This window comes from Tyto alba, unplaced genomic scaffold, assembly GCF_018691265.1.
Source record: "Tyto alba isolate M040663 unplaced genomic scaffold, T.alba_DEE_v4.0 Super-Scaffold_1, whole genome shotgun sequence".
NCBI lineage: Eukaryota > Metazoa > Chordata > Aves > Strigiformes > Tytonidae > Tyto > Tyto alba.
Window position 1 is genome coordinate 30,915,935 of NW_024881261.1, and position 12,071 is coordinate 30,928,005.

Here is a 12,071-nt window from a genome sequence, read left to right on the forward strand (position 1 = left end):
CCCTTCCCCCATCCCAGGGTGCTCCCAGCCCCGTCCAACCTGGCCTTGAACCCTTCCAGGGAGGGGGCAGCCACAGCTGCTCTGGGCACCCTGGGCCAGGGCCTCACCACCCGCACAGGAAAGAATTTCTTCCTTACATCTAATCTAAACCTACCCTCTTTCAGTTTAAAGCCATTACCCCTCATCCTATCCCTACAATCCCTGAGTCTCCCCATCTTTCCTGTAGGCCCCCTGTATATGTATACCTGACAGAGCTAGAATATGAGATACCGCACAGTCATACTTGATGGTCACTGTTAGTATTTGACAGCTCACTTCTTTAAAGCTTGTCTCTTCAGTCAGAATTAAGACTTTTTCATTACAAATTAAATATGCTGATACTGTAATCTGTTTTCAGCAGACAGGGCTTTGTCAAAAAAAAAAAAAACCAAAACAGCCCATCAGATATTATGACAGCAGGTAACACTGACCTAGAATCATGCTTACAATGAACAGTGTGTGCCTACAGAAGTGGTACATTAATATAATTGCCTTTCTGGTTTAGAGCAGAACAGAATTATGCAAAATGAAGCTGTTAATTCAGCTGCCAGGTTTATGCTGTTAAAAGCTGCTAGCTACTGGTATCCACTGGCAGTACAACAGTCCTGTGAGAAAGATTTCATAATTTCTTTAGGAATTAATATTTAATGCACAAAATTTGCAGTGACCTATTTGTGTTTGGATTTATTTCAGAGACACAGACACTAGTGAACCTTTTCACAGCAGAAGACCAAGTCCTATTCCCTCACATGTACCAATGTGGAAGAGACATGGTCAGTCTGGTATTGAACGACTCATCCCCCTCATAGCTCCCTTTTTGGGTCCACTCTTCAGTCCTGAACACACTACCCCCAAAGCAAACCCACTGATCTGGAACTCTGCAAAATCACATGGCCTATATAGCTTGCTCAGCAAGCTTCTAACCATCAGAGGTCCAAGCCTCCAAACTGTGTGAATCAGTTGCCTGTGAAGCATCATGAACTTCAAACTCATATGGAAAAATAAAAGCCTGCTTACAGCCTGGCCCCCATCTCACAGCACGGGAGTACAGCTATGTATTAATGCAATTTGAACAAGAGGTCAGCAGTTTGGACATCCAACAAACTCTACCCAAACTTGGTAAGTGATGAAAATATCTACCTGTAAACTCATGTGTTTTAGTAGAAAACATTCAAATCATAATTTTTGCTGTTTGCTTGAAAGCTTAATAGCAACAGTTAGGGGGAAGATACGAAATCAGCTTGGCTTTGCCTCCCCCCGGCCCTACGGATATCCTAGCTTTAACTTCAGGATTCAGCAGTGCAGTTTGTTACTTTTGAATAGGAGGGCAATGAGGTACTGCACCCTGACCAGTGAACATGCGTGCGCCTGACACCTACAGCTCCGTCACACAGTCTGTGCGAGTCGATGGACAGTTAGTGTGTGTGTGTGTGTGTGTGTGCTCCGTGCTGACTGGCAGGAGGTGGCCAGAGGTGCAGAGCTAACACTTGGGCTCAGGCTTATGCTGACAGAGATCCAAGCTTTATAACTAGTTACAGTGGCAGACAAAGCAAGCTCAAATCTGCCTTAAAAATACTGACTGGATACAGCCACAAGTACAGCAGCTTTTCATGTTCACATATCATCCTTAATAGAAAGATGACAATTCCTGTAGTGGCATCAGACAGGAATAATGGTGACACATAAAGTAACAGTAATCTGAAGCTCTCCAAACATCCCTTTTAGGATAAAGGAAGACAATATTTACAGATTGAAAGATGCCCCACCAGAACAATCAAAGATGGTTCATTCTTCTTCTACATGTAATAGTTAAATGTCCCTTCTGCCTAAAAAACCCTGGCAACTTATCTAGCAAGACCTAGTAATTTACCCTCATTTCTTGTTCCCTTATTTTCCCTGGGATTGAACATTACACAACGGCTACAAGAAAACCCCATATAATTCTTTATTTAAATGACAGTGTTTATGAACTGTACACAAAACACTGGAGAAAAGACAGATTCAGAAAAGTAATCCATCTATCTCTAGAAGCTGCTCTCAGCAGTGGTAGGGAAAAGACTGACTTCTTGATTGTAGACTGACAGAAACTGACTTCTAGATTATAAAAAACAGTTGTTCAGTAATTAAAAAGAAGAAACAATTGCCTTCTAATTCTGTCTGTGCTCACTGACATACCGTATGACCTTGAGCAAGTCATTCACTTTGTGACTCAGTTTACTCATCTGTGACTCAGGGATTAGATGCAGAAGCCCCTGTGTAGGTAGTTAAAGGCTTAACTCACGATTGCAGAGCACTCTGAAATCCCAGAAAGATTTTAAATATAAGACATTGAGAAGGATGTATTCTGGCCCTTCTTTTGTAATATTTAGTTTGAAAGAAATAAATAGAGCATCTCTACGTGAAATTCTTGTTGCACTTGCAGAAAATCCATCTTACTGGTAAAATTCAGACATTACCCATGCCTTGGAAGCATCTGTTTAAAGCATCCCCTCCTCCAGATTCCCAGCATCAAGTGAGGATGAGTAATCTTAAGGATTTCACATACATAAACCCAGTATTAATAGAGTTTTTCAAATTAGGTGTCCTATGTATGTATTGTACATATAATATGCATGCCTATTAAGTAGAAATGATTTACTGTAAGTAGATTCATTATACCTTTATAAGCAGAGCTGTCACAACTGCCGACCATGTTGTCCTGCAGTGCTGCATTCACTTACAAGCTTTTATTTACTATGATGAACTTTCAGTGAAAGTCTCTCTGTCAGAGAGATTCTGTGACAAATTTAAGTCTTCAGTTCACACTGCAAGCTGTCTTTTATATATCTTTACACTGGAAAAGAACAGGCAATGTCTATCCAGAGGGATAAGTAATGCTATACACATAGTCAAGTGAGTATTGAAAAGGACTAAAAAGGCGACTATCTAATTGTGTTTCATAGCGTTGCTAAAAGCTCCCGCTGTCCATCTGTAGTATAAGCTAGATTTGAAACTATATAAACAAAGAATATGGGAGGAACTAGGAAGAGTAAGTTTCCTTTTCAAGCTGTTATAAATAACAGTTATTATGTCAAAGCATGGTGTCTCTCAAAAAAGCAACTGACCCAATTACTCTGTGGTCTAATCAGACCTACGTGGGAAACTATTATCTATAGTTTTCAGAAAACATTTGAAAGTGATGAAAGGGAGCATCTCTCTACTTTCTCACAACTGAGAGAAGAAAAACATTAGAGCTTGGCTAGAGGAGAGCCCATGCTCATAAGATGCTATCCAAAGCTCGTTTGACACCAGAGACCTTCAGGAGAGGAAAAACCAGTACACGGTAAAGCAGCAGACTAAAGCTTGCAAATGTTTTGTCAAATCCGAGTAAGTGAAGAACTTCCTCAAGAACTTATGTTTACACCCCGCTCTATGTAAACAAGCAAGTTTCCCCTCCTCTTGGTTAATCTTAACCACAAAATGATCTGCAGAAGTCTCTACTTCCCTATTAACATTTAATAATGTCAGAAACACAAAATATTGAGCTATAAATGCGGAACAACTCAAGAGCTGCAAGACAATGCATGTTCCTGTCATCACCAGGGTAGAGGAAGATCTCACCTGTATGACATGGACAGCTAGAGGATAACTCTTTAAGCATCTGCTGTTAACTGCTAGCAAGAAGATACTGATTTAAGTCTCTGTTACAGGAATTCTTTGTTTTTCAAACATTGGTTTGACCACAGTCAAGGCCCAAGTGGATCTGACCTCATAGCTGTCTCTGCTTTGAGCAGGAGGTTGGAATAAACGAGTTCCCAATGTCCCTTCCAAACTGAATGATTCAATGATTTTTTTTTTATATTGTTTTCATAATTTTGTGCTTTTATCTGTAATTGCCAATGAGAATTTTTCATATAGCTTCTCATCCTGAGCCTCAAAAGAAGCTGGAATGTGTAACCATTTTGCAATATTAAACCATTTGTTTAACTGATTAGTGGAACCTGTACCTTTTACTGAAACTAGATAAACCAGGAATGACTTTTGAAAGGAACCACAAAAGCGATCCCTGTATTCTACAAGCCAGGTGATACATATGAAGGAGGCAGTGAACTGCAAAAGTTTCTTTCCAATCTGTTAGCACCTTTCTTGTTACTAAATCAACAAAAGCACTCCACTCCTTCCACAGTTTAGAGGCCATTGACAACCAAATAAAATGCTAAAACAAGATGTATCTTTTTCCTTGACAGCGTTTCAAGACTCAATTCACCACCCTGTTCAGTCATAAACACTGAATATTCCTAGCAGATTCTTTGTAGAAAACAATAAAATAATTTTTAAAGTCTAAAAAAAAAATCCAGTTTAGAAGAGTGGATGGTTTTGTGCATTCATCATTTCTCCAATTTCCATGTCAGGTTTGCTTAGTTTGATCTGAAAAGGAAGTTGGATCTTTCAGTTCAGCTCAGATGAACTGGGTTCTGTCAGTCTTATGCACTACTGACTAGAGTAAAGCTCTGCAAATCAAATGGAGGTATTGCAACTGCTCAATCCCATTAACTTTCATTTGCACACTCAAGTGTGCTCTTGCTAAAGCTTAATAAGCAAATATTCTACAGATGGAGAAATACTCCTGCTCCTGTCTCTGTTTTGTATTAAATCCACACTGTGCAAGAGCTAAGCCATAATTTTGGACAACATACTACTTTACAGATGCACACAGGGATAGGCCAGTTTAAAGGTGTTCTTCCTTACGATGTTTTTTTGGTGCAGAATAATGGTTGGATATAACTCAGGTGCCCAGTGCTCACACTCAACACCACAGTAGCCAAGACCTGGCTGATATCAACTTAATTTAGTTAGTCTGTCCCTAATTCCTATGCTCTGAGTATATATACCTAAGCAGCCCCAAAGTGTTTTCTTTTGGTTCCTGTTACTAAGGTTAATTTCTCTGAGTGGAACTTTATTCAGGAGAACTTTAACAGCTTTCGTAAAAGGAAGAGACCACCTTGTTCCCCACCATCCACTAAGGAATCAGAGGATACTCCTAAAGGACAGTTCTTAACATATATACGAACTATTAGCTGCATAGCTTTAGATTAATTCAATAGTTATAATGCATCCATAAGAAATATAGCATCAAATGATCTTAACCAGAGAATGAATCATTTAGTATCTGTCAGTTCACTGCCTTCTCATTGTATCCCTTGTGCAGATATTCCTGACCACTGTATTCCAACATTTATTTTCACTCTCCCCCTCTTTTTGCTTTTACAGAAAAGATCTCACTCTCGCCCCTGAAACACCCCCCATCATTCCCTCAAGGGAAAATAAGACTATTAAGAGTTTGGATGACTCGGATCTTTCAGAATTTTAATAGCCCAAAGAGAAGTGTTTTCACCTTTGGTACTGTATATGCATACAGCTTTACAGTTTGCACCAGTTAAAAAACTCTTATTGTTGTAGAATGAAACTGCAAGAATTAACCAAAAGGCTGGGGCCCACAATCTCCATGGTGCTGCTCACAGTCACAGGAAATGGCGGGGGGGGGGGGGTGGGGGGGGTGGGGGGTGGGGGTGGGAGGGGTGGGATGTATTAAAAAAAAAAGTGCAAAGCTGAGAAGGAAAGTGAAGTGTAACATCATTTGCAGCCTATTATGATGCACGCTACACTGTTGCCTTGGGCAAGAATGGTTTGGGACTACAAGTAATGAAATACCACATGCATCTGCCAAAGATACAAACTTGTTTCTTTTTAGGAAGAGAATTGCCCAATGACTTGAGGGTCACTTGCAACAATGACACTATGGCATACAATAACAAAAATAAGGCTTTTATTTTTTCTGATTCATGGAAAAAAGTACTTACAGAACACAGAAAATTAATAAATACCATTAACAACTAACTCTCTGCCTGGTTTTGGAGCCTTTGAATGCATCTTTCCTAGGCTGCATTCTTTTGCCCCTTGTTTAACAGCTTGCAATATCCAAATACAGGGGACCAGTCAAGTACACTCCATGCTCATCTTAAGGGGAAAAGAATGGAGAATTCAGCCTCTTTAATCAGAAGAGTTACTGAAGGAGGAAGAGGATTTTGCTGCTGTTCTGCACAGAACGAACCAGCCTGCAGACAGGTGTAATGTTACCTCTCCGGTACAGCAAATACCTCTGCTCATCTGGGGTGTTCTAAAGCTACCTCTAATTTACCCTTTGTCATTGACCTTAACAGAAAGAAAATTAAACTTCAGAAGTACAATGATCATCAATAACAATTTGTCTGTTCTACCCTCCCTTATACACTCTTATATTTCAAGTGTATTTGGAATATGTATCATTTACTATGGAAGGAAAAATGTGGATTTGGTATGGTTATCTAATGGGGAATTATCACATTCGGTATTATAAACCAACTCAGACACCACAAGGCTATATGCAGTTCACTGCTTTTGTTGTTTATGCAGCCCTAGATAATTGTCAGATAAAATAAGCTGCAATTGCAGCTCTCTCTAGAGTACAGTTAAGATAAAATGTCTGGATGGTAAAAATCAACAAAACCCTATAATCACAGAGGAGTGTTTTATAGAATAACTGAGCCACAACATGAAAACATGAAGCCCTCATCTAATCCACCCTCGTAAATGGAACCTTCCCCAAACATAATTCTTTTACACAAAGACTCCATGCAGGGGTCTTTGAAATCGGATTTTACTGCAATATTGGTCCTGCAAACAATCAGATATATGCTTAACCTTAAACATGTAAACAACTATTTGCAAGCTTTAATCGATGTTTTGGTGCAAGGAGATCACCAATATTTTTGTATCAGATGATTACTTCAAAGCGTGAGTCACTAGAAAAGAGGTAGTTTTTGATCTTTATATGGTCCACCTTGTTTATGCACAAGATCAACATCTTACAAAATACATTTATAAATTGGTTATCTTTCCAGTCACCTTTCATGCTTAGAGTTCTCCAAACAGAAATAACTGTTTTGCTCCCCGCCCCCCCCCTTTTAAAGCTCTTCCTCTAAAATTCAGAAGTACATCAGCACAAATTCTTACTTTTAATCATAGGAGGTTATAAACGACAACATATGCATAAAACACTATTCTACTATGGTTTCTGATTTAAAACATTTACTCCAGTGGCAATAAAAAGCCAGACCAAATAAAATCTTTGACTTTGGAAAAGATATGTTTCAGTTTAACAGAAAATTTTATCAGTCATTTTAAACAGTGATTGATCATTTATCTAGGAAAGACGAGCATAAAACAAAGCTGGTATGTAGAAGGCATTGAAATATTCCTGGTTTTCTCTAGTGTTGGATATTAATTTCTTAAGAATTTAAAACACACGTGGTACACAAGGTAGAAAAATCAAGGGAAACCATTCTCTGGCAGATTAGTACTAAAAGGTAACAATTGAGAGGAATATAATTTAGTCTTTTTCTTAGTATCAGAAACCCAACATACACATAAAAGCTAATCAAAAAGCATCTTTGTAAACTTGCAGATGTGCAGGGGAATAAGATGAACTGGATTATGGGGACTTTTCTCCCCCAAAGAAACAGTGACAAGCATATCCTACAAACACTTGCTAAAAGACAAATACATACACATCTAAGTGAAAGGCACCAGTACAAAAAAACTCACCTTCTGCAGAACTACGTCAAATTAAATTAAAGCTCAGAGCCATAGTTTCCATCATCTTAGTAAAAGAGAAAACTACAGTTTCGTAGGCTTTTCAGTCCAGCCATCAATGCCCTGCTGCCAACACAGCAATTACAGAAGCCTGGGTCTGTCTCCGTGCCGCTCCGCTCCCTTCCTCTCATCTGCTTTGTTACTCTCAAAGACCTGCTGGCAAAACGGGGAGCACTCAGTGTCCTTACAGGAGATGAGAGAATGGGCAATACATGACTTCCATGGTCCTTACCTTCCCCCTACTCAGAGACTGCACATCCAGCTTCCCTGTTCAAGTTACCTGGGGAATATTTAAGATAGATGCTCAGAAATCTGAGCATAACAAAAGCCAAAAGAGTTCAGATTTCCTTCAGAAACTGGGCTCCTTGATCTGCCTGATGCTGTTGACACTAAGGTGAGCATATGATAAGGGGAAGGAGGAGGGATTGTTAAAGAGCATCAAAGGCAGGAGACTGGGAGATGGGGTTTCCTCTGCCCAGACGTGACGCCCCTTCCTGCCTCCCCCCTTGGCTGGAGAGGAAATAAAATGGAGCCTAGGAGAGAGGGAGAGAGATAATCCTGCAGCTTCATCTGATTAGAGAAACTGGGCCTGTGCAGAGACGGCAATGCCGCCAGGGAAGCACAGGGAGGGGAGGCAAAGAGGGGCAGGAAGAGGAGGAGCAGAGGGGGAAGAATAGAAGTGATAAGGGAGAAAGGAAAATTATAAAAGGTATACAAAGGAACTGGCACTTGGGCCAAGCCACCCTAGTTGTGTTCAATTTCTGCCCCCATGTAAATGTGAAATCACTAGTAGGAAACATCATTGCTTCTGGTAATCCAGAGTGATCAAAAAAAAAAAAAAAACCAAACAAACAAAAAAACCCCAAACCCCAGAATGCATCAGTTGTATAGGCATGGACTAGGAACAAGGATGTCCCAATGGAGTGAAAAGACTGAAACTGTTTATGCTGAGTAGGGAGAGATGGAAAAAGCAGCATGCTATAGACAGTTATCTAGTTTGTCATGGAGAGGACACAATTTAGAACTAATTTTCTATTGCAAGTCATTTTCCAGAACCTGTTTCCACTTACTAAAACAAATCTTAGTTGAACCAAAGTGACTTCTTAAAAAAAGTACGTCTCAGCTCACCCATCAGGGTGCCTGCAGCTATGGCCTGGGTTGCCCTCCCACCAGTCCCATTCTCCCTTCGTGCTCGCCCGCCCTCCTGCCCCTGGCACTGGCACCTCTGGGCTCACGGCCGCCCACCTACGCGTGGCCACCTGCACCACTGTGCACTGTGTCCCAGGGGGGATCCCCAACTTGCCAGAGGCTGCGGCCAGGCTGGCCCTCACCGCACGCAGGTGCGAAGGCAGCACCATGCCCTCGTGCTCGGCCTGCCGTGGAGGCTCACTCAGGGCGATGGCAGGGTCCCGAGGGCGCTGCTGTTGAGCATCCCCTGTCCCAGCCTCACCCAGCAGGGAAGCCCTGCCTCGAGGGCACAGGCATCCAGGTCCCTCCAAGCTTCCAGGTGTGACCCCCAGTGCATTGGGGAATGCCAAGGACAGATGTGGCCAGCGGAATCTTGTCCCCATCCATGGTGGCCGGTTTCTGTAAAGAATCTCCTCTTTCACTTGCCTTTATCAGCTGCTACACTCGGTCCTTTCCCAGGTACAACTCCTTGCCTCCGCATTGTGAGCCACTTTTATTTCTTTCTGGTCTATTCCCCTCCACCTAAAGCTTCACAAAAGGTAGGCTGGTTGGATCTCTGATGGGGAAAGGAGAAGGAAATAACCCTTTCAAGTCAACTCTTTCCTGTAAAACACTTACAGCACATTCTCACTTTGTTGGGAAGTCTTCCCCCAGTACCCTCCCATCACTCAGCTCAGCTGGGAGAGGCAGCCCAAGACCCCCCTCCCGATGCTTTTAGGAACACAAGATTGCTCTCTGAGCCTTCAAAATGGGCTGCAAAAACCATCATTTTCTATGTGCTTCCAGGCTTTGTTCCTAACACATACCCCTCACACACTCACTAAGCAATTACTCCAGCAGGTCAGGAAGCGTTTCAGGGCTTAACAGCCGTGCCTGGGTCAGCAGCAGCTTTCCGGTTGCTTTATTTTACTTGCCATGTTTATCACAGCAATGAAGCAGAGTAGGCACTTGAAGTCAGCTATTTGTGCTGACCTTCTGCATCCTTCCTGCAAGGCCAGAAACAGAAGGTCCCTGGAGCCGGCCCCTCCAGAGCCTTCTTATCAGCCCTCCTGGCTGCCCAGGATCCTGCCCAGGTGACTTTCCCCCCAGTGGTAGGGGACTGCAATGGTGCCTCAGGGAGAGGACTAATCTAGAGAGGTTTGCTTCCTTTCTCATTCCAGCAAAGGACCTTTGGCTGACACGATGGGACACATGCCTGGCACTCCTAGCTATTCCAACACTGTTAGTGAGTGCCAGTGGTCAGCTGTGGAACAACTCAGTGTGTGACCCTTTCGGACAAATGCCTCTTCTAAACTTGTCCCAAGTTGCCCAAACCATGCCCCAAGAACATATAAAGGATACAATGTGAGGATAATATTGGATTTCTCTGTTTCTTTAAACCCTCTACAGGAGGAAGTTGCATAACTCTCTTGTCCTGGATTTGTTATGTCCAGCAAAGTTGACTATTTTCACTAAAAACATCAAAATATGTTTACTGAAAGATACTGGTGACCAACTTTTACCTCAACAGGTTACACATCTGGGCATCCATAGTGATGCAAGTGGCATGCAACTGTTTATGTATAATGATAAAAGGTGTAAAGATGTTTCAAAATTCAGATTTGGAGAATTTATTCTGTATCTTTCTTTACCAAAGTTGACAGCTCAAGGAAACTGAGAAGTCAATAGGCTACAGATACATTAGGCTAAATCCAGACAATGTTAATTTATTTTGGTTAGAAGGGAAACATTGTTTTCAACAGGATTTTTGCAGAACAGTTCTGCCACTGTTGCTCAGCCTAATCAGCTCAGCTAATTCATGTTTCTGAGATCTCCACCCAGGGTTTAAACACGTGAGAATGTGTTTAGTTTGACTAAATTAAAGTCCTACTCCCAGCCACTGAAAAGAGCTTTCAAAATTACTATTTACTGATTTGGGTGCTTGCAGATCAGAAGAAAGCAAGCCACCAGCCCCATGGCTTTGAGTCACCTCACCTGAGGAAAAGCAGTTATCTCTGCTTGCCTGCTGAAGAAAGGCACCACCAGGCAGAGCTGTCAGACGAGCGGGCCAGTTTTTGTCACCCTAGCCTCCATCAAGGCAATAAGGGCTTCCACATTCAAGAGAGAAGCAGCCCAGTCCTAGCCCAGAAGCCCTTTGTCCAACCTAAAATTCGCTGACCACACTTTGGCCAGCTACCCCTCTTTAGAAGAAGGTATGGGGTGGGAAAACCATCCAGATGTCTTGGTTCCTCCCTGTGAGACCTAAAAACTTGTACTGAAGCCCTCCTCTCTCCCCTTCCCATTTGTAACTCGACAGCCTTTTCTTGCACTGACTGGACTGCTGTCATCTGTAGTAACTTTTTCATGCCAGGTGGGGTGATTTGGACCTGCCCAGACTGCAATTGCTGAACTCCCCCATCAGCTCCTCTCTGAGGAGGCAGGTTCAAGTGCCCCCAGTGTGAAAGTGCCCAGCTAGAAATGCCCTTCTGAGCCGATTCACAAAGATGCTGCTTGCAATTTGTTCATATCTCCCTGTCTGGGGGCTCTGTACGCAAACCGTGGAAGGCTGATATTTGCTGTCTGTTGATTCAAAGCCACTTAAGCCTGTGAAACTGCACCTGCAACCAGGCTGATTGTAGCTTAATGCATTTCTGGAATATGTTCTAGTCTACAACAGTAATGTAGCCCTCCAGGAACAATATGCTGCCTTGTGGGTAACACTGCTCATTTGCCTGAATGTCACCTGCCACAGTCAATTTGGATCAGGTCTTGGATACCTCCATTGTAAAGTATTTTTGAGTGTTTCTGAAGCGTAACAGCACTTTAGTGCAACCTGAGAGATCCTTCAAGATAATAACTAATGCACCATAGCTAAACTTAACTTTCGCTATCCCTATAACCAGTCAGAAGCTCTCCACTCTAGGTACTGCTAGCCCCTTATTGAAATTGGCATTCTGTATGCAGTGCCAGGTTTTCAGGTTTTGCCTGTGCATGGATACCCAAAATAATTTCAGTCAGTCGAGTATAGGAGCTAGCATAGCAAGTGTTTTCACACACACTTGAGACAAGTGAAATGCATCTGAGACTGTTTGAAAACATAAAACTGACCGTCACCTTCCACTTGACATAAGAAGCACAATTTTTTCTGACATAGAATTTTACAAAGAAAGCAATTCTGTCATATAAGCAATATC

At 42.1% G+C, this 12,071-nt stretch overlaps 1 protein-coding gene across 4 annotated transcripts in view; it reads right to left on the minus strand.

The window, feature by feature from the left end:
* GPRIN2 (G protein regulated inducer of neurite outgrowth 2) overlaps positions 1 to 12,071 on the minus strand; it is a 34,336-nt gene that overhangs the window by 11,017 nt on the left and 11,248 nt on the right. For 2 of the 4 annotated variants that reach the window (XM_032994085.2, XM_032994086.2), the window contains exon 1: positions 7,663 to 8,209. The exons of 1 other annotated variant lie outside the window; for it this stretch is intronic. The gene's annotated coding sequence lies outside the window, so the exon portion shown is untranslated. Of the gene's footprint in view, positions 1 to 7,662; positions 8,210 to 12,071 lie in introns of those variants that run through there. One more of the 4 variants, XM_009970052.3, reaches the window with a different exon arrangement.